Genomic DNA, 24,112 nt, shown 5'->3' with positions numbered 1-24,112 from the left:
CTTCATGCTATTTATCTTTAATTTGATCCTTTACAATTTATAATTGTCTTCCACAAATTTCATTTCATGCGGATACAGTCTCCAAATTGTTTTTTCCGTTGCATTTTAAATTCAAATCATGCGGCCATCAAATTAATCAGATAAATCTGTTTACCTTTATTTAGGGTTGAAGAAGACCACGTGCATGAGAAAACATTTGTAGGTCATAGTCAAGGAAGCCGTCTAAGATTCGTGATTACGACTGAAGACCAGACATTGGCAAAACTGATTTTTGTGGTTTACTGTAAAAACAAAACGTTAGCTTCGCTTTGTAACGTCAAGATCAAATATGAAAGTGCATCTGTAAGGAGTAATTCAAATCTAGGTAGTTCCAACCATCATTTTAAGAGAATCCAGAGAGCAAAACTCATTAAATATGTGTACCGTCATCACCTACGAACGATATACAGACAACTTTCACTCTAACACAGATTTAAATGTTTTTTAACTGGTTTTAAAGAAAAAGGTGTCAGAAGCATTTATTTGACTTTAATTTTAGACTAAAATAATATGGCATTGTCAAAGTTGTTGGTGGTTTATTGTTGAAGTTCTTTGATTAAGAATAAATATATTTATTTACTGTATTCATTCTATTTATTAATTGATCAGCAGAAAATAAATTGTGTGCATTTTCATTGTCTCTCTTAGTTCTTACACTATTAAGAATCGTTTTAACACATGATTAGGTTTTTAATAGAACAAAATTGTATTGTAAAGTTTTAATTTATGATTGGGTCTTTAATGTATATGGTGTTAGCAGTAATCTCTATAGTACTAGAATTAAGTGATCGTTCATATGAAATTTTGATGATTGTATTGGCAAACTATTATAAAGGATCGTGCTCTATGGAAATTTATAAAAGCAAATATTGATCGTTCCTTACCTCCTAACTAAGAAGTAAAGACATGGTATTTGTGCAATTAATTATGAGACATGGTATTTGTGCAATTAATTATTGTATAATATAGATATGATAATAAACTATAAACTAATTTCAAACAGAAAAGTTGTAATATCATGATGCTCATAACATTGAAAAGATAAATTTCAATCCAATTAAATAATGGATGATGTAAAGAATTAACATTTTTGAGACTCTTGCAATTTCATTATTTTATGAATTTTTTTAATTAATAATTTAAATAATCAAATAAAAAATGGGTGGTTAACATCACACTCATGAATCACAATATTTACGTTCTTGACAATTAACATTTTCATCATCTAATGATAAAGGATATGCAAGTTTCTTTTATTGAGTAAAGTAAAATTAATTTAGATTTTCTAGCCTTGACACTATTAAAGGTTGCTAAAAAAATTGCATTACAAATTTAATTACCACTAAAAACACATAAATCACATTGTAAATTCAAATCATTTGAAGTTATAATAAATAAGAGAGGTGGTGTCAATATTCATCCTTCCAACAATTTTATTAGTAGTATGATGTGCATTCTTGATATACTAGGGATTAACCCAAATGCTTTTACATTCAATATGCAACATAGACATAATGGAGGAGAGGTTACCAATTATAACAATAAGTCCATTTATATATGACTAATTTAATTGACTTCTTTCTAAAAATAAAATCTAGATTCTTGAAGGGAAATGACATATTTTCTATAATTTGATTTGCATTTAAAAAAAAAAGTTCTTATAAAAGATGGGTAATATTTTCTATTGTCAAGAGTATATTAGATTAGAGTGCTTGAATGTGAGCTTCTAGATGATATATTAGACTAAGAAACATAACCAAAAATATTAGTCTCTATGAATGCTTTAGAATATTTTACTTTCAATTTTTACATTGATAAAGGGTGAGGGAGATTGTAGGCTAGGACTTGGGAAAATTTAAGGCAACAAAAACATTAGGTAAAACAAAAATAATATGTCAGTGAAAAGACACAAACCCTAAAATTGCAGAGCCGATCAACCAACATTGCAAGGGGCTTCAAGTTGTAACTTAAGGCACAAATGACCTACTCAACAAGTCACTGAGTGAATATAACAAAAGGTAACAAGAACCAACTATGAAATAAGACTTAGACTAAAAATTTACAACCCTAACACATAAAAAGGGGAAACATGAATAGTTACTAGACAAAATCTTAAGAAAACTTTGACAATTCCAACACAACTTACTTCATACATCAGGTTTTTTTAATCTTGGATTGTAGATCACTAAAAATAAATTATGCACTATATAAAACCTCAACTTTCTCCTGCATATTCATGCACTTTCTTCTCTATAAATTTGTGAATATAAAAACCTTCCTTTGTGTATTGCAAGTGAAGTCTCTAAATTACTCTTGCATGGATTTTCCTAGAAGTAAAGACTAGGATTGGTAACTTGTCATAGGTGTAGTTGAAAATAGGTTGTATGACCACTGACTAGATGATGTTACGATAATAGAGTTTAACCCCAACTTGTATGGTCTGATCATAGGCAAAAGTCCCAGGCTTAACAACTGCTAATTGCTATTATTTGTTGTGCAGTAGCAAATGCTCACTATGTGAGATCTTCACTATCCCAATATTTATGCCATTCTCATCATTGAAAGCTGCAAAATTTGACCATTGAAATTTTTCATGCTCTGATGGTAATCGCTAGATCCATCAAATTTTCATATGCTTAATATCTATTATCTCCCATTCAAGCGAAGCTACTAAGGTGGATGCGTCGCATTATTCTTCCATCCACGTGCATTACTCTTTCACGTGACTATCCATCATAGAACTATCATAGAACTATCACTTTCACCATATGATTAAAAATAGTAGAAAATTGATTGATTCAATTAAATTGGGTTGATGATACATATAGGAATGTAGGTAGTTGTAGTTGCATAGCTGTTTGCAGTGTCTAACTATTTATAGCTGTATAATAGAGGTTATTACTAATAGAGACAATGTAATATCTATGCATAGTTATACCAACAAGATTTTAATGTTCAGCAAAAAACTTATTCATAAAAAATAAAAAAATAAATATATTAATCAAATTAATTATATTTTTTGGAAAGCTTATGATAAAGATTACATACTTACAAAATATAAATTTTAAGTGAAGTTCTTTGACCTTCTAAAATGTAAATTAAAAGTAGTTTTTGTCAGCATTTTGATAGGTGCAAAGGAGACTCTATTGCAGACATGATTTAAGACTAGAGGGGTTCTATCAAAGGGGGTTTGATATATCCCTCTTCAACTAATTCCTTCAAATGGGACATCTCAAGGCTCAAATCATTATATTTTTTTTAAAAATGTGACTTTAGGAAAAAATAAGGATGTACCAATTTTATAATCCATTATTGTGGGATCACCCACTGTTGTTGGTTACTCCTTAATTAACCTCATTGTTTTGTTGCATGGTTTGGGTCCTATCAAAAACTCACCTTATTTTAATAAAAAAAATATAAAGACAAAATTAGACACCATGTTGTATATCCCACTTGATTCCACATTGTTTATGTCTATGCTTATTATTAAAATTGTATATTTTTTTAATAGAATTGTGCACCATGTGAGGGAAGAGATGATATTTCATGTTGCATATTATGAAAAAATCAACACAAAATTTAATTTTTGATAACTATTGACTTGAGAATAAGAGTATGTTTTGTATGTTTTGTGTGTTTTTAATCTCAAATTCATTTATAAGCACCTTAGGTAGCAACATGAAGTCTATTGGTGGTTTTTTCTATATTAAGCCTTCAATCTAAGGTTCTAACCAAGGCATAAATAATATGAATTTTTTTTGCACATGGAATATACCTACGTTTCATCGAGGAAAAATGGTTAATGAACAAGAGGATTTTAGCCTCTTTTGCACTCTAAGCCTTGCCAAACTAATGCAACCATAACCGGTGAATCATCAAAAGAGAAATGACCAGCTTATGTAGCAATAGTAACACAATGAAAGCAATAATAAAATATAGAAAGATTATAGAAACAGATCATATTATTGTCTTAGAACCTTCGGCAACCAACCGGTTATCATCATACAATCATCATAGAACATCCGGTAGTCAACCGGTTACATGCCAGATACAATCCATCTAGAACTCTCAGAGTCAACTAGATATCTAATCACGAACCTAAATCCTTATTCTGATCTCTTTTTTCCCATAATATCGTATATATACCCTCCGAAATATATTTGGGTCGGCCACAAAAGATTGCATTTACCAATGCAGGAAAAATGAAACATGTAGTTAGGTCAGCCCTAAGAATGAAAGAAATTCCTTTGGAAAATAACAACCAAGAAGTGTGGATCAACATGAAGGTCGACCACATGCCAAAAAAATCAGACAAGACCCCAAATAGATCCACACACCAAGAAACCACTCTGAAAATGAAGGAAAACCAACTGGTAAACTCAAGAACTATCCCGGAACCCAAAAACAATCAAATCGAAAGCGATAACTAGCCGGAAAAGAATCCAAATGGACTGAAAATATGGAATTAAGAAAATGAACCAAAATGGAAACCAAAAATATGATCTCCAATGAAAAGAAAGCCACCACTAGGGCCTACCAATAGGAACACAAAAAACTACACATAGAACTGAACAAGAACTAAACTGAAAGGAAATATTTTTGGTTGATGCAAGATTGATCAAAGACCGGGGATGCTCCTTCATCAGAAACCCCAGGTAGAAAGAGATGTTCCATGAGAGGCAACTCATTAACAGCAAAAAGGATTCAAGATAAAGACCCCATGCTCATTTATGATTCAAACATCTTCCTTATCTATAAACCTCTTCCTTAACTCCTCTGGAACCTCAAACGGATTCTCTAACTCCCGACTCTCTTTATTTCTCTTCCTTTTCTTCAAATCTGCACACTATCTCTGCTTAATTCTCTCTTTCTTCTGCAACTCATATTTGTTTATGCCACAAGACTTCAACTAGTTAATCACCATAAGCTTTCTACCATATGGTTCTATCTTGTTATCAGACTTATCTATTAGATCCTTCTGCAAACCCATGCCTCCTTCCGATATATTCTCTGGAACTAGTTTCTTAGTACTACAACTTCTCTCAAGACTCAGATTCTTCACCTCCTTCTCTTTCTCCTTCAAAGAAGTCAATGTGAACTTCTTCCCATCCTTCTCAATAGTGATTAGGTTTCTTCTATAGTCATAAATAGCTCCTCTGTCAAACTGCCACGGTCTTCCCAACAAGACATGACAGGCACTCATGGATAAAACATCACACAAGACCTCATCCCTAAAAGGTCCAATATTAAAATTCACCAAACACTGCTCTGCTACTTATAACTTTTGATCATCTTTTAACCAACTTACCTTGTAAGGACAAGGATGCTCAAGCCTCTTCAATCCAAGCTTCAGTACCATCTCCTCAGATACCAAATTATCAGTACTTCCACTATCCACAATAACCTTGCAACACTTACCACCTGATTTGCAAACAGTCCATAAAAGACTCTTTCTCTGAGTAGGTCCGGTATCTTCACTGCTATGCTCCATCATGATTTGAAACATAAGGGATTCTCCTTGCTCTAGTACACATTTAGTTCTGGTAACTTCACCTTCTGGTTCCTCATTTTCCACACAACTTCTTTCCATTCCCTGCTTACATTCATAAAATCTATGTCTGGTTTCTCCACACTTGAAACATTTGATGGGAAATTCTCTGTTGCTACTGCCACTACCTTTCCTCTATGTTTTTTGTTCCAGTTCTTTACTCCACTTAGGTTTTGATTCATCTTCCACATTCTGCTTCTCTATACTCATCTACCCCTTGAATCTCTCCTTCCTTCTAGGGTTATTTGGTTGTCTCCTTCTCACCTTCTCCTCAGTCGTCAAAGAATACTGGTAAGCTTCTTCAACTATGGAAACCCTCAACATACTCATCTCATCCTAAATGTTAAATGCAAGTCCATTTATGTACCTCACCACCTTTTCTCCATCCATCTCTCTATGTCCAGATCTGATCATCACCTTGTAGAATTCCTCAGTATACTGTTTCACAATCATGTTTCTTTGTTTCAGGTTCTGCAACTTCTTGAACAATCCCAACTCATAGTCTGTCGGTATGAACTTGGCCTTCAATATTGCAACCATTTTCCTCCACTGGGTGATCTTCATTTCACCATTCTCCACTGTGTCTCTCTGTAATTCTTTCCACCATAAGGTAGCATGCCCTTTCAGCTTAGTCTATGCCAACCAAACTCTCTGCAGGTCCTTGACATCCTCAAGCTCAAACTAATCCTCCAACTCTTTGTTCCAATTAATCAGATCCTCTGGTTTCAGCGTTCTAGAAAAGTTTGAAACCTCCACTTTATGAACTTTACTTGCTTGCACCATCGCTCTCATAAGTATTTCATCTCTTTCGTCTTCCGATCCTTTAGCCTCTTCCGCCTCAAGCTCTTCTCCAACTTCTTCATATTCATCCTTAGACTTTGGATTCCTCCGCAAACTAGCCAATGCATTTTGGATCTTGTTCCCCATCTCATTCCTGAAATCCTCCATCATCTGCTCTACCCTCCGGGGGTTCATCCTTCTAGGCGGCATCTCCTCCTCTGCTTTGGTGAACTGCCTCAACTCGACAATCTGATTACCGATTTCAATTGCCTCTCACTCGGCGATCTATTGAACACGCATACAACCTACCTCCAATTGGTGATCTGTCCACCCCAAGGAATGCCTCAACATTCGCAACCAACTCTTCCACCAACCGGTTCATAACCCACTTTGATACCAATTAATGCAGCCATAACCGATGAATCCTCAAAAGAGAATTATCTGACTTATGCAGTAATAGTAAGCTAACAAAAGAAATAATAAAATATAGCAAGATTCTAGAAACAGATCATATTATTGTCTTAGAACCTCTGACAACCAACCGGTTATCATCATACAGTCATCATAGAACATCCGATAGTCAATCGGTTACATGCAGGCTACACACCAGATATAATACATCCAGAACTCTCAGAGTCAATTGGATCTCTAATCATGAACCTAAATACTTATTCTGATATCTATTGTCCCATAAATGATTACATAATACTGTAAATATATCCTCCAGAACATATCCAAGTTGGCCACAAAAGATTACATTTACCAATGCAGGAAAAATGAAATGTGTAATTAGGTCAACCCTAAGAATGAAAGAAATTCCTCCAGAAAATAACAACCAAGAAGTGTAGATCAATAGGAAGGTTGTCCACATGCCAAAGAACATTGGACAAGACCCCAAATAGATCCACATGCCAAGAAATTACTTCAGAAATGAAGGAAAACCAATCGGTAAGCTCAAGAACTGTCCCAGAACCCAGAAACAGTCAAACCGGAAGCGATAACTAGCTGAAAAAGAATCCAAATGGACTAAAAATATGGAATTAAGCACATGACCAAGCATGGAAACTGAAAATATGATCTGCAATGAAAATCATGCCACCACTAGGACGTACTGATAGGAAAACAGAAAACTGCACATAGAACTGAACAAGAACTAAACTGAAAGGAAATATTTTTGGTTGATGCAAGATTTCTCAAAGACCGGGGATGCTCCTGCATCACAAACTTAGGATGGTAATCCTAAATATCTTTTAAAGGATAAAAAAGTCAAGGTTTGAAGTGAATCCCCATAGTGTGAATTTGTGATTTAGCTATGGTTGCTATTTTTTGTGGAATACTAGATATAATTTATTAATCTCTTCTTTAGGCAACTAGGTCAAAAAATACAATTAGGGATAAGTTTTTGGTTGAAAAAACCATTGAGATACATTCAATGAATATAAGACACAACATTACCTTAGTAAGACACAATATGTATACTCCTCTAAGGTTTAAATAGTCACGGGATTATAATAGATTCAATATAAGTTCATAATAATGGACTTTACACAATGGTTGGAAAAATTAAACTAAAAAAAAAAGTTTTTGATAAAGATAAACAGGTTTTATAGGGACCTAAAACCCAGAGTATTACAGACCAAGTCCAGTAGCCAACCAGACAATAAAACTATGTAAAACAGGAGACAAACTCCACACAGACCAAAAGCCCAAAAAACCAAAATAGCTAAACCAAAAAAATGGGGCAAAGAACTCAACTAAGAGAGTGGATGAATTCAGTATTTTTCTGAATAATCATCTTATTAATTTTCTCCAAATCCTCCATGATGAATCTGGAGGTTCCCTAGTCTTGGCTCCAACTCCTGGTTGTAGTGCAAGGACTCAAGCTAGTCTTCCCACAAGCAACACTCTGTCTGGACCCTCCAAGGAATTCTTTTTCTACATTTCCCCCAAGGGAGGGTCACTGGCGATGGTCCTGGTTCTATATTCAGTCATCATGGAATTAATTTTTTCCAAACCATTAGCACTATTGTTCATCGCCTACTTACTGATTTCCACTAGATTATTCAGGTTTTCCTTGATCTCACTCACATCCTCTTTTAGCTTCTCAATTCTGTGCTCATGGTCAACCTTCATAGTTTCCACATCCTGAGAAATTTCTGGATCATACTCATGATCTTCTCAGTTTTACTAGGCCCAGGAGATTCCATAAAAGTCTCAACAATTCCTTTAATCACATCTTTCAGGAATCCAATTTCCTTATCCACCCACTTCCAACAGTTCTCCTAACTTCTAATAGCCTCCAAAATTAGATTTTCCAGCACCTTCTCCTCCTTTTTCTTGCCTTTATTTTCCTTATTCACAAACCCTTGTTTCTCATCATCCACATTGATAGGGATGTCCAACATAATCTCATGGTCCAAGACTTTGGACCCACTAGATTTTGTTAATTTCATTTTCTTTTTGGTGGGGTGATCCAGGTCTTGCATTTTGTTGCTGCTTGATTTGAACTTACTTGCTGCCCACCTTGGAGGATTGATTTTACTGTTAGTTCCTAAGGTCACCATAAGCTCCCCTTCTTTCTTTGGTCTATACTCAGGGTCCTTTGTATCCTTGATATCACACAAATCTATGGCAGTACCACTATCATCCTCATCCATCTTTGTATTAGAAACCAATTGCACATCAGGATTAGAGGAGGAAATATGGGTTTTATCCTTGGGGGAGGGTTTCACTTCATGAGCTTGGACGTATTTCATAATCAACAAGATAAGCCCTTCATCAATCACAGGGTTATCTTGGTTTTCAAAATGTTTAACTAAACTATTCTCCAAGGATGAAACCAAATAGAAGGGGATGGGAATAAATCTACCATGCCTAAAATGATTTAAGATAGTAAATGATGTGAGAAAATGCTAGCATATGTACCATCCAGGGTGATGTACCTCATGATGAATTATACCATATCAGCCCAGAGGGAAATCAACTCTTTCTTGTTATAGCCACCATCCACCATTTTTGTAACCCTTTGTCTTTCCTTTTCCTTATCATAAAAGGCATTAATAGCCTCCTCAACTGACTTCCTGTCTTTATAGAATTTTATGCCTTTCATATCCAGAACAGTTACAGTGGCAAGCAAGTTTTGTCAACTTGAAAATCTGCACCAAAGGTAGTCAGCACACCCTTATTCCAACCTTTAACAAAGCTTTCTGTAAAAATGACAGAATGACCATGCAGTCTCTCCAAAAAGGGCACCATCCCACCATCAGAAATTTCCTCCCAAACCTCCTTATTCTTCTACCACTTATCATAGGTCGTGGGTTCAAACCTATTCTTTTCAGCTCCCATTTTGTAGCTCGAGCAAATCAGACAACAAGAATCCAAAAAAATCAAGAGGAAAACAAACCAGAAACTGGGCAAACTGAAAGTTCTAAAACTTCTCAAAGTGGTGATAATTCGAAATACCACCCCAACGGCTCCCATCCCATCATAATTTTTCATCATAAATTTCATTGGAAAGATCGGAGATCTTGACATCATTTCTTGCCAGGTCACATGGAGTTTTTGAGAAAGTTTCCTCTCCTCTCCACCATTTAACTGCCACGTTACCCAATGCCAAGTTGGCCAAATGATCCGTCGGTTTGTTTCCTTACTGGAAAACATGCGAGATCTTGAAATCCTCTAGCTCAACTATCATTTTAAGATAGTTCTTGATTAAGTTTGAAATAGTCCAGCTAGGCACCGTACATCCTTTAATGCATTTGACAATGTTAAGTGAGTCACTTTCGAGCCAGACCTGTTTGAACCCCTCCTTGCTCACCATGTGTAGTCGTATGTAGACAACGTTGGCCTCCACAAAATGGTTAGTTTGGGTACCCAAAGGGAGCGCCACTATAGAGACCAACAAACCCAAATGGTTCCTCGCCATTCCCCCACAACCAACAGGCCTAGGATTTCCTTTGGCCACCCCGTAGATATTAATTTTGATCCACCTTGGAAGGGGTGGATTCCAAGAAACATTCTCTCTGGTATGTTTATTTTTATAAACAAGGATATATATATTCCAACTTATCTTCCACTGCTTGATAGTATCCCATTCCTCCTGGCTAGACTCAAGAGGAGGATCATTTTTCCTACCAGGAAAGTAAGTAAGAAAATTTTCCTTAATAGCATTCCTTATTTTGATAGCCACCACAAGAAAAATGGACTCCATATCTCTAAAAACCCTATTATTTAATTCCTTCCACAAACCCCAAGCAATATGAGGTAGGGATAAGTTTTATAGAATACCAATCACATGGTTGTCATAAGGGCACTTCCATTGGAACCAAAAGTTATGAATAGAATCAAGGGGGACCCAAATAATATTTAGTAGGTTGAAAAAGAAGGCCCAAATGACCCTAGCATAGGAGCAATGTAAGAGAAAATGATCAATATTTTTGGCTTCTTCTTTACATAAAAAACATCTATCAGTGATGGGGATCCCACATTTACATAGATTATCAATGGTAGAGATCTTGTTTTGCATGAATAGCCACAAGAAGATATTAATTTTAGGAATTAAGAGTTTATTCCAAACTCCAGCCCAAAAGGGGGGAGGAGAAAAAGACCTGGTGATGATTTTGAAAGCATCTGCCACCAAAAAATGCCCTGAGGTAGAACCATTCCATATAACCACATCTTCCACCATAGAGGATGGAATGATGATCAGGTTCAACCAAGAATACAAAGGAGACAAAGAAGCATCCAAGGTTCTGAGGTCCACCCAAACTCCATTACTAATATAATCCAAAACCCAAGTTCCAATCAGATTAATGTATTTCTCTTTGAATTGTGAAGCCCACACCGAACTAGACAAAGGTCCCTCTCTTGTCCACCAATCATCCCAAAACCTTATAATTCTACCATTTCCTAGAAACCATTGGCTTCCCTGAGAAATAATGCAAGAGGATCTGAAGAAGTTATTCTAAAGATCAGAGACAAAAGTCGGGAGGGAATAATTTTGTAGCATTCTTTGGAAACCATGAATTTGGTATTTGTCCTTGAAAATATCAATTCATTCATTGTTCTCCTTTAAACATCTCCCTAGATACTTAGCCATTAAAGCTCTATTAAAGTCTCTCAGATGTCTAATATCTAGGCCTCCCCTTTTTCTAGGCAAACAAACCTGATCCTCGGTGACCAAATGAAGCCTACTCTTGGATTTCTTGATTTTATTGAGTGAAAATGGTCAAATTTCAAGGTTGACCGATGCTCAATCCTACAATAGAGTTGTATCCAAATAAAAGAATAATATCCAAGTAAGCCCTTACTCTCATATTAGTTTAATGTTCTTAGGTTTGTCCTGTAAAGATTAAACTCTCAAATGCCCTACTTTCTAAATAATATACCTCTACCTAATAATTCAAAGCTAGTTTGAGAGCTTCACATCTTTACTTGAAAGGTTTTTACCTTGGAAAATGATTGTACGAAAATAAAATAGATGTATATATAATATTTATTTCAAATGCAAGCTAAAATAGACTAATGTGAGGAAGAAAAAGTGTGAGCCCAAGGTGATGTCAACATGGTTTCATGATGAAACTCTTAGATATGGCTTAATAGAGAACTTTGTAGAATGGATGCATCGATATTATACACAGATGATGTATAAGGATAGATTACCACACAACTTCAATAGAAGAGTGACATTGACAACATGTCATGATGATGTCAACATCAAAGAGCTAGATTCAATAGAAGGATATTTGTGTAGAACATAATCCAAAATTATGAATTACTTATTCAATTCTTTCATACCAACAAATGATTGAGAAAGTAGAGCATGACAATAGGTGGTAATCAAGGATGAGATAGTTCAAATCAAGGCCTAATACCAAAAGGATTTAAGATAAATAGGTAGATCTCAAAGTTATCCAGGGAAACAATGGAGATTTCATGGTGATCAAAGATGCTCAATACCCTAGGGCCAAAATATAGGAGCATTTTGAATACAAAGGATTGAGTTTTATGAGTTTGAAGAGGAGTTAGACGATGAGATGTTCAATTCTAAAAATATTTTAAAAGAGATTTGACTTCAAAAAACTATTAAGGATTAGAGCTTGACGATGGGATATGAACAATACAAATGGAGGTTCGATACTTTAATGTTAGGAAAAAGTATAAGACATCAAAAGGTTTTAGAACTTGGACAACTAGTATGAAAACATGACAAGTGTTACAAACCAACCAAATCTTTATACAAATTTTTTCAAGGGTTTGGATTAGATTGTTGGGATTTGGTGGATGCATATGATATAGGGATGAAGATTAATAACTCAATAGATAAGGGAAAATGGAGATAGCAACAATGCCATGTTGATAAGGGAATCTTTGAAGGTCTATATCTCCAACAACTCATAGAACCTAAGTAAAATAACCTCTATAACACATAGAAGATTTTGGATATTTTAGAGACACTAAAGCATGAAGAGAATATATGGTATATCATAAGAGTGACTTGAGAAAAAGATTGGCCAAGGGGAAAACTAGCATTTTCTTAGAACGGTTATCAAAGGTAAGTTAACACAAAGCCAACATAGTGTTTGAGAAAGTAAAGCTAAGACTCCAACTACTTTGTACACATATGATTGAGATCCAATTGAACGAGAACAAATCTTAATGCCATATCACTCATTTTATATGCCCCACATTCATCTTAACCTATTACAATAGAAAAAAATTGAAATCCATCTTTGTTATTTAAATTTAATCTAATTTTGTTAAAATTTAATGGAGAACCTCATCCTTTGTGTATTCCTTCTCTATAATCAACAAAATTTTATTCTCCATACACTTATTCAGAACTATTCAACTTCGACAATAACCAGAAATCAAATTTCATAGCTGTGAACCCAAAGGCAGTCACACGAATCATTCGTCATTCCGACACGTAAATTGAATAATTAACTATTTAATTAAAAAAGAAGTTGGAATTAAGAGCTCATAATTCCTGACTTTGACGTTTCTTATAAGAACTCCATTCACACCGGCAAACGGTTTGAGGTTTGACATTGTCTTGCAATAATTTTCTAACAGAAAATGCGTTTGCCTGACATCAACGCGGTGTGCCCCGGACTATTTACTATATAATCACCACTACTCTTTACGTTCAAGACAATTGCCGCTGTACGAATCCTTTCTTATAATCCGATTTCACAAATCCTTTCATATAATCCGATTGAGATAGGTTACCAGAACGATGATTCAATCGGCATACATCTCTAACTCCCACACTCCGTTTGTGAGGACCAGCTGCACTACTGCTGGGAGCGCCAAGGTTAAAAGCTCTAGGGTTTCCTCGTCTTCTTCCACAAATCTTCGCATTTTAGCGGCCCGGAACAGATCATCGAAATCTCTGTTAAATGGCGGTAAAGTGTCCGCTGTTGTTGAACTAGCGGCAGATTTGTTGGAGACGAAGGAGAGGCAGCAGCACACGATCCGGAAGAGAACTAACCTGCGTGTGAATCCGCCGCCGCCAGAAGCAACGCAGACGGTCAGATTCAGTCCCGTCGAATTACAAAAATTTGCAAGACGGCTCGAAGAGGTTTACAGAAACAGCCCTACGGTGTCGCCAAAAGAGGATCTCGGTCAAGACTGGAGAAAATACCAGGGTTCCAATAACTGGGAAGGGCTTCTGAATCCTTTGAGTCCCAAAACTCAGGCGAGAGATTGTAAAATACGGGGAATTCGCACAGGCGACCTACGACGCCTTCGACTTCGACGCGCACTCCAAATACTGCGGCTGTTGCAGGTACAACCGGCAAAGGCCGTTGGAGAAACTGCACCTGCAAAACACGGGTTACCGGGTCAGCAAGTATCTTTACGCCATGTCTGACGTCCATTTGCCCAAGTTCTTCGGGCGGTCGAATTCAATGGACCCATGGAGCAAAGACTCCAACTGGATGGGCTACGTGGCAGTGAGCACCGATGAGGAGACGAAGCGCCTTGGGAGGCGTGACATCACGGTGGCGTGGCGTGGCACTGTCACGCAGCTGGAATGGATGGAGAATCTGCGTGATATTCTTCACCCAGTCGGTGACCTCGGCTGCTCCGAGTGCACCGCGATTAAGGTAGAGCGTGGGTTTCTGAGTATTTATACTTCTAAAAATGACGCCACCCGTTATAACAAGCACCAGCGCCTCAGAGCAAGTGATGGAGGAGATACGCCGCTTGGTGGCGCTGTACACGGGGCGTGGTGAGGAGGTGAGCATTAGCATCTGTGGGCACAGTCTCGGTGGCGCCCTAGCTCTTCTTAATGCCTTTGAAATAGCTGCTAAGGGAGTGAATGTGCATGCAAATGATCCGACTCGGAAAGTTCCCGTTACTGTCTTCTCATTTGGGGCTCCACGGGTGGGCAACGGAGCTTTCAAGGACGCAGTGGAGGAGCACGGCGTAAAGGTCTTACGTGTTGTGGGTAAGCAAGACGTGGTACCCAAAATGCCTGGCATTTTGTTCAATGAAGGAATGGAGAAATATGAGAAAGTAATTGGGCATGTGTTGGAGTCTCTCCCTTGGTCATATAAACATGTTGGGGTTGAATTAGGGTTGGAGATCAAGAAATCTCCGTTCTTGAGGAGTAACCCTGATCTGGCCGGGTGTCATAATTTGGAGGTGTATTTGCACTTGTTGGATGGGTTTGAAAGCTCGAGTGCTTCGTTTCGAGTCGAGGCTCGACGTGATGTGGCTTTGATTAATAAGGCCTCTGATATGTTGCGGAAGGATTTGATGGTGCCCATTAATTGGCATCAATTGGATAACAAAGGGCTGGTGCGTAATTGCTATGGAAGATGGGTACAGCCTGAAAGAGATGCTGATGACGTGCCCTCTCCACATGGCCTAGGCAGCTTCTCAAGCTGATTTTGGGTCATAAGGGCATATAAAAGCCCCAATTGCTTACACACAATTAATATCAATTTTATTGTTCAGATTTTTTTGGGGAAGGATAATTATTGGTGGTTGATTTTTTAGATTTATTATTATGTAATGAAGGTATTTATTTATCAAAATAATACTCATTTATTTTTTCATATAATTGATTTTAGAAAATTCATTTTTTTAATAAATTATTTGTAATTCAAACATTTAATTTGTTCAATGTATTTTAAAATTTATATTCTTATAAGTTATTTTTAAATGAAAAAAATTGATCAAAGTATAAGATACCTAGTTGAATGTTAGATATTAAGTAAGATGATTCATGTGATAGATTTAATAAAAATCTTGAAAATCAACTCATTAATTCAGTTGTGAAATTGCATTATCTAACATGTTTGATTGGCATGATTGATAACGATATTATTTGTGATGATAATTGTATGGACAATGCATATTATAAATTCATAGTATAATCTTTGTGTGACAAACTTAACATTCTCTTTTCCTCTTCTTAATGATAGATCGCTTAGAATGATCTAAAATGTCTATCTAAAAATGCACACTATTGAATCCAAAAAAAAAAATTATTTCAAAATTTAACATCCATCAAGTAAGGATCTATAACTATCTTTGATTCTTCATTACATGAAGAACTTTCATTCTAATAGTCTTATAATCTCATTATATTAGTTGTGCTCCTCCCTCTTAGAAAAAACTAATTGTTAATCTTATCATTTTGAAAAATATTTTTCCAAATAGTAAATCCCTTTACATATTACTTTGATCTTACTTTTTAATCCCTCAAAATTATTGGTAGCTTATACATAATATGATCCTAACACTTGTTTAATTATTATACAAAATTTGAACATAATAAAATCACTTTGATCTTACTTTTTAATCTCTCAAATTGAGTTTTAGTATAAATGTAATTTTAAAGTTGATTATAGCATGTGATGTTATTTCCATCATTATTGTTTTAATTAATGTCTCACAATAGGACCAAACATTAAGATTTCAGCTCTTCTTCACTACAATTGGATGATTTAGGAAATGCATGTCATAATCAACAACTTTAAGATTATACAATGGTAATATATAAAGCAATGTATTGCAAATTTTTGGTCGAGAGGATAATAATGTAAATAAAATATCAACCTCCTTCAATTCAGAGTTGAATATCGAGAGGCATCTATTTTGTCAGATTTATTGAAAGTTAACATCTAACCTCATTTTTTATGGTATTAAGATTTTACACTTGAAAGATATAATCCTTTAAAAAAATTATGAGTCAAATATTAAACATTACACTCAATTTATAATTTACATTATGAAAATCCTACTTTAGATAACTAGACTTCCATATTTTTTTGGAAGAAAACTTTGACCAACCTATATGACCCACCTCATAGAGTGCTAAATATATCTTGGTAGGACCATAGATTTATGATATGTCAAATCACTCTTGGAAATGTGTTATAGAATGGGCAATATATATAATAATAAGATAATTTGTTGGGTTAATTTTGTGGAAATTGTATAAATTTGTAGTGTTGAATAATTACTTGATAAAATTTAGAACCAAAAGCTAAGGACCAATAGATATCTCTAGCTCACTCCCTACATGGTGAGATTCCATTCCAATAATATTGTGATATCAATGACCTTCCATTCTAATCCTACAATTTTGTAAAATGATCTTCCACATAGTGAACATTCTTACATATTATTTTAATATCACTTTCAAGTCCCTCTAATCAATAGTTGGTTGGTATATGATATGATCCTATTCCTAAATTATTTTAATGTACTAAATTATTTAAATCTATTCATAAATTTTCAAATAAATATTGAAATAATAATAAAATATTTGCTAAGCATCTCATTTAAGCTATATAGTAGGAAAAAATAAAAGAAGAATAGAGATTTTGTCCCTAACTAGAACTACATAGGTGCTTTGTAGGAAGCAAAGTGTTTTAATTAGACATTTGGAACAAGTTTAAAAATAAATCTATGAAAAATGTGTAGGCAAGGATAGGTATTAAAAATCTTATTATACTAAAAGTAGATCAACATGTATTGCAAGATAGTTACATTTAATGGTTATTTTTTTACAAAGTTTAACACAAAAATGCCTCTTTTCAAGGCAAAATCGTATTGAATGAAACTTGCAAGAGGTATGGCTAGTGGATTCTAAGGTCTCTCTTGTTGTCTCCACATACCCTCCAACCAAATGCCTTGGATGCATACACACAAGTGGTTGAATTGTCTATTATATCTTAATTATTTTACTACAAAAGTTCTTTATATATATTATGCAATCAAATTGAAGGAATCAATTAGTTTTTCTTCTTGTATTAATACTAGTAAACCATCCATTGACATAGAGAAATTAAATTAGAAAGTGAAACACTAATTTTACATCATATTTTTGGCATAATAGAAGTTCATTGTGAAGTATGGAATAGACTCTCTTAATTTTTTTAAAAATCCATGGTCAAATGACTATGAATCTTCTAAAAATTACTGAATGTTGTGGAGGTTGAACTTAATTCGTTTTCTAAACATCAAATATTTCTTTTAACATATTGAATATTTTTTTAGTTCCCCTTTACTTGTTTAAAAATTAGCTTATCTAGACTCTATATTGTATTTAAGTTGATCATGATAGATCTATTATAAATGATCATTTATATAAATCAGAATTCATATTTATAATCAAAATATACATAAATTTATATTATTATACAAATAATTATATAATATTAAAATACATTTAAACTTTATCCTTTAAACTTCTTATAAATACACTTGCATATTTATTGAATATAAAAATAGAATTCTTAGAAAGCCTATTGCATATTTATTGAATATAAAAATAGAATTCTTATAAAGCTATAAACCCTTCCCTACCGCCGGCATGAGGTGCACTATAAAACCCAAGAGAATCAAAACACAAAGGCAATCACATTTGACATTCGACGATCACCACTCTAACACGTCGAAAGCACTCTTGAATAAACAACTATTTAGTTGACAAGAAAAAGGGAAATAAGAAGGCAAAGAATATAATTCCTGAGACAACCTCGTGCTTTGACATTTATTACAAGAACTCCATTCATGCTGCCAAAGTATATTCTTACAAACGGTTAAGCTTTGACATTGTTTTACATTATCTTTGCGACAGAAAATGCGTTTGCCTGACATCAATGCGCATCACTCTGCACAGTTTCCTCTATAAATACCACTACTCTTTATGTTTTAAAAGAATGACAGATGCACAAACCCTTTCTTATAATCCAATGATTGAATCGGCATACATCCCTAACACCCATGTTCCATTCGGGAGAACCAGTTGCAATACATTAGGATTTGACCTCTTCTTGGTTAACATTAGATAATTTGGGAAATATAAGTCTTAAAAATAAACAATTTATGGATTATATAAGAGTAATACATAGAGAATTATCTGTGAATTTTTGGTCAAGAGAATAAATGCTATTTAAATGAATTATCGACCTCCTTCAATTCAGAGTTGAGGATTCAGGGTTATCCATTTTTTTAAACTGATTGAAAGTTAACATCTAGACTCATTTTTATGGTATTGGGTACATTCGCACTTGAAAGAAATAATCTCTAATGAAAATTTAATAAGCCAAAACATTACATAGTACACATTTCATTATTTACATTGTGAGAATCCCAATTAGATAACCAAACCTTTGAAAATTTTCTTTGAACAAAACATTGACCAAAATATAAGACTCAACTCATAAAGTGTCAAATATAACTTAGTAATACGATGCATCAAATCACTCATGAAAATGTTTTATAGCATGGTCAACATATACAATAATAAGATAATTTGTAGGGTAAATTTGTGGACAATATGTAAATTTGTAGTGTTAAAGTAGTTATTTGACAAAAAAAAATAGATCTTCAAAGTAAGGACAAATGAATATCTCTAACTCATTCCCTACATCTCAATAGCCTACAACCTAACTGATCAATTGTTTAATGAATATTAGTAATATTTATCAACTATCATTTGTCTTATATAGTTTGTTACATCCTCAAAACCAGACCTTTCTCTTATACAAGATGTTTCATTCCTAAAACTAGACATTATCCTCTTGATCTATCATTTGTCTTATATAAGTTCTTGCATACTGAAAACCAAACACTTGTTTTATATGAGATGCTTCATTCCTAAATCTAGACACCATCATTATTATACTACCAAAAAATACTTAACTTTAGCAAGATCTAAATGGTTTGTTATGTCTAGTGAGTCTTATCTTTTACTTGATTTGATCTTAATGGCATGTTTCATATGCTACTAAAGGATGTCCTACAATGGAGGAGCTATGATGGAGCATGATCATTTGCTTGCTATGTTTGTGGATTGTTTCTTTAATAATGTTATGACTTGTCCAAAGACATGATTATCTATGGTCATTGAGGACCTATGATTCTAGTGTGAATGAGAACATTCCGTCTTGTTTTAAAGTGTCTTCTATCTTAGCAAATGGTATGTGAGAACATCATGTCCTCTCGAGGGGGCATCATCCTACTAAGTCATCATCTTTCCCCATCCTTCCCATGACGAGGGCATTGTGCTTTTAATCCATATCCCTTTCCTAGCCACTATGTTTTAATCTTCTTTAAAATAATATGATAAATTGCATTGTTTCAAAGAGTGGCAAAATGTAGACACCTAAAAAATTTCCTAACCTAATTAAATAAATATCTATTTTTTTTAATTATTATACCATTATTCGACTATTAATGAAATAAATATTTGTATTTACTTAATTAATTCATTAACTTCCACTATTAATTTAATAAATATATTTTTATTTAATAATTCATCATCATTTTTTTCTATAAGATTAAATACTTCTAACTTTATATTTTCCCTCCTTTGATTAAATAAATATTTTTATTTATTGTGTTAATTCACTATCCTCTTCTTCCAAAATCTAAACTCAAAGTCATGTGCCAAGTGTCTCACTTTTACTCTTCTTTGCATCGAAAACTCCTATCACCTCTTAATCTCAAAACTTCCTTCATTTTCTCACCTATTAATCTCAGCCATTGATTCTATCCGAGACTTCTACAAAGTGGCCTTCTTCTCTCATTTCAACATCCATAATTTGCGCCTATATCCATTAAGCTAAATTCTGCTCAGAACCTTTTGTCATCGTTTCATAATCTCACTTGTATTATCAATCAACCAATCTCCATTTCTTTATGTCATCTTGTGCTAGTGCTTACTATTGAGAGCATATGCCTCAAATTCACAAGATTATGAAGGATAGGAGAAAAATGGACTCAAGCTTGTCAATTGTATGATGTACAATATTGTTTATTTTCATGCATTTGATTTAGAGATCCATTTGTTTTTTTGAATGAATTTGTAGATTCTAGGCTTGTGGCTGGGCTAATTAGGGATTTAGAATAGGTTCAAAATTTAGCATACATAGGTTTAGATTTGTATTTTTTTAAATAGTGTAGTTTTTAAAAATTAATTATTGTATTTTTTATGGTTTTGAATATCTATATATGAATTAAGTAATTTATTTTTAATGAATTATCAAAATCTAAATTAGTAATATATTTGAAAATCTATTTAATATGTTTTGCAACTCTTCTTTTCATTTTTTTATACTAAATAAATTAAATGACATACTTAATTATTATATTATTTTTTATTCTTATATTCATATATTTATTTGAAAAATTAGGAGTATAATCAAATTGTTGAAACTGTTAAATACATAGTTTGTTATGGTGAGTGAATAAATGATAGGATCATATCATATATTAATAGAATATGACTTAAATACATATGAAGGCAAGTTCAAAGTCATATGTAAGGAGATTCACCATTTGGAAGATCATTTTACAAAATTATAGGATTAGTGAGTAGCTCTCCCTAAGATGAAAGAGTAGAACAAATATCATGAGACTATAAGATTATTAAAATAAAAGTTCATCATCTAATAAGAAATCTAGAGAAAAAAAAAAATTTATCATCAATTTATGGATGTTAGTTTTATCAAACAAAGCTTATTGTAATGCAAGTTTTCATGCATTATCAACACAATCGTTAACACAAATAATATTGGTAGCCTTCATGTTGAACATTCTAGACAACATACCCCCCACACCTGATACCAATTGGTTGAAATTGCATTTTTAAAAGTCATCTAGGGGCAACCTGGGTTGGGCAAAAGGGGTTGGAGTTATTAGAGACTCATGTGGAAACCTCATCCTTGCCTATGTGTGCAAATCTAGAATCCAAACTTCAAGCATGGCTGAAGTGGTAGTTATTTATCATGAGCTGATCGTGGTTGAGTAAAAGGGGCTCAAGTGTTTAATTATTGAAGGTGACTCAAGCAATACCATTATGATGCTCAAAAGGGCAGCTAAACTATATTGGAAAGCCAACTTTCTTATCACCAAGTGTCTTGATCTCCTTCTCTTACTCAGAAAACATCAAGTTCTACCATGTGAGATGTGAAGGCAACTGTGTGGTGGAAAAGTTGGCGGGGACGGGCATGTATGTTAATGATTTCAAAATTTGGCTCCACTTGCACTAAATTTAGATCCAAAGGCTCATGCCATGATCTTGAAGAACTCGTTAGTTAATGATGTATAATTCCAAAGTTAGCCTTTTTGTACTTTCCTTTCTTGCCCTTTTCACTCTTTGCTAGTTAAGTTGGTGAGATTTAAAAAATTATTAATGGTACTTCCTACCACTATATTTCCCAAGCTTGTCACTTCCTCAACCCAGTTTTCTATTTTTTGAATATGGGGGACAATTTGATTTAGACTAAACCCAACAGTTGCTCTGATTTTAGGAATAATGGGGAGTTGTGGGACAAAGTGATCAAGGGGAACCTAGATAATTATGTTGAAGGGATGACCGATCATGACCCTAAGCTCTATTTTTATTTCATTAATGCTTGGGACAATGGGAACATGAAGATTGGTGATTTTACTTTTGTGGTTTTGGCAGAGGCTATTGTGAACGTGACAGAGCTAGCTCTTGATGGTGTCTCCTTTCGCACAAATCCAAAATATAATTACAATCAATTTTTTCAACTAGATGAAGGAGTTTCCAAGCTTCAAAGGCGTTACAACAAGGAGGATCCCCCCAGAATTTGGAAGGATGCGGTTCTGATCAAAATGAAATAGTTCACCTTAGACGATAGAAAAAGAAGGTTCCATGCATAGATTTTTCCCATGATAGATCATCTCTAGTATGGGGTTAGAATGAATTTCCATTTCTAGATTATGTTTTCTTTCTCCCGGTCTGTTTGCAAAGCCATTGAAAAGGGCAAACCCCCACTCCACCAAGGTCTCATCCAGATATTTTATAACTTCCACCCTACTTTATCTCCCTCTAGTGGAGTCCCTTCTATTGTGGCTAGGTCTACCTATGATCCCAATATTATTGTTACCCCCTCTAATTATGAGGAATAGATCATTCCTTCCTGTAGTTCTAAAATTCTCACTAGGAAAAATCTTGCTAGAATGGCTAAATTTAAGGTCATTGTTGCTACCAAAAAGGATTAGGATGTGGGTGGCTAGTTTGAATTACAACATGATATAGTTAACGAGGTTGTTGTTGATTCTAGATTTGAATCAAGCAACCCTCAAAGGATTTAGATACTTTGGGATTGCACTAGTCCCCTGGTAAAATTGGAGGAAACCCTAGCCCTCCCCCTCTTAACCCTCCCTTCACTGATCACTCCATCTTTCAGGGTACTACTTCAACTCTAGAAAAAATTATGAAGGACTTGCACAATGGCATCCAAAGATAGGAAGATTTGATAAAATTTCTCTCCGTGCAAATGAATGTGGTCATCAAGAATATCAATCAGCTAGACGTAGAGGCCGAAGCTGAGGCTAAAACCAGCACTTGGGTTAAAGAGTTGGATAATGACAAAGTATGAAAAATTATCGATGATCTTAGGGGCATTATGGGGCAATAGGAAATGGTGGGAGAAAACATTGCTGACATGGACTCCAAGATTGGGAATGTAGACAATAAGTACAAGCTGAAAAAGATCAAGAAAACCCAAGATGCCCTTAAAAAGAAAATTGAGGAGGTCAACAATGCTTGCAAGGATGTGGCTAGTAGCATAATGCCCCCTATAAGATATCAATGGCAAGATGGAAAGGAGAAAGATAGAAAAGAGAAGACATGTGGACTCCTAGGCCACTATCTCTAAGCCATCACTTCGATGGTCAAATCCACCCCTGACTCTACATTGGCCTCCTTTGGTTCTGGGGCTAGATCGAGTAAAGAAGTTTCCTTTTCTGATAAATTTCTTAGTTTATGTCATAATTGGTAGGAAAAGGGTACCCCTGCATAGTAGAACATCACTTTTTGTTTTTGCTAGGTGGTTGTTTCATGTTTTGGTGGTCCTGGTTCTTTTTTGTCTGCTAGTTTTTTAGTTTAGTTATTGGTTCTATGTTCACCCTATTGGGTTTTTGTTGTGTTTTGGTGGGGGGCCTTTTTGCCAATTATGTATCCCTCATGTGTTCTTGGTGTCGCTTTGCGATTATGTAATGATACGATCTTATCTCGCTTGTATTAATCAAAACATTCTAGACAACATATTCCTACAAGTGGCTTGATGAGTTGATTTGCAAGGTTTCTATTGAACATATCATGTTTATATAGTCTTACTTTATTTAGTTTTTTTTTGGTCAACATTCTTTGTTAAATAACACCTTCACTAAATAAATTCTCCATTATGTAATTTATTTGTAATAGAAATTTTAAAATATTTTTAATAGTGAATAGTTAGTTTACTA

At 34.5% G+C, this 24,112-nt stretch overlaps 1 pseudogene; it reads left to right on the top strand.

Annotated features, from left to right (window-relative positions):
- Positions 1 to 13,604: 13,604 nt before the first annotated feature.
- On the top strand, positions 13,605 to 15,294 carry LOC131065499 (phospholipase A1-Igamma1, chloroplastic-like; annotated as a pseudogene).
- Positions 15,295 to 24,112: the final 8,818 nt, after the last annotated feature.

This window comes from Cryptomeria japonica, chromosome 4 (genome assembly GCF_030272615.1).
Source record: "Cryptomeria japonica chromosome 4, Sugi_1.0, whole genome shotgun sequence".
Taxonomy (NCBI): domain Eukaryota; kingdom Viridiplantae; phylum Streptophyta; class Pinopsida; order Cupressales; family Cupressaceae; genus Cryptomeria; species Cryptomeria japonica.
This window is presented reverse-complemented; position numbering and strand designations above follow the sequence as displayed.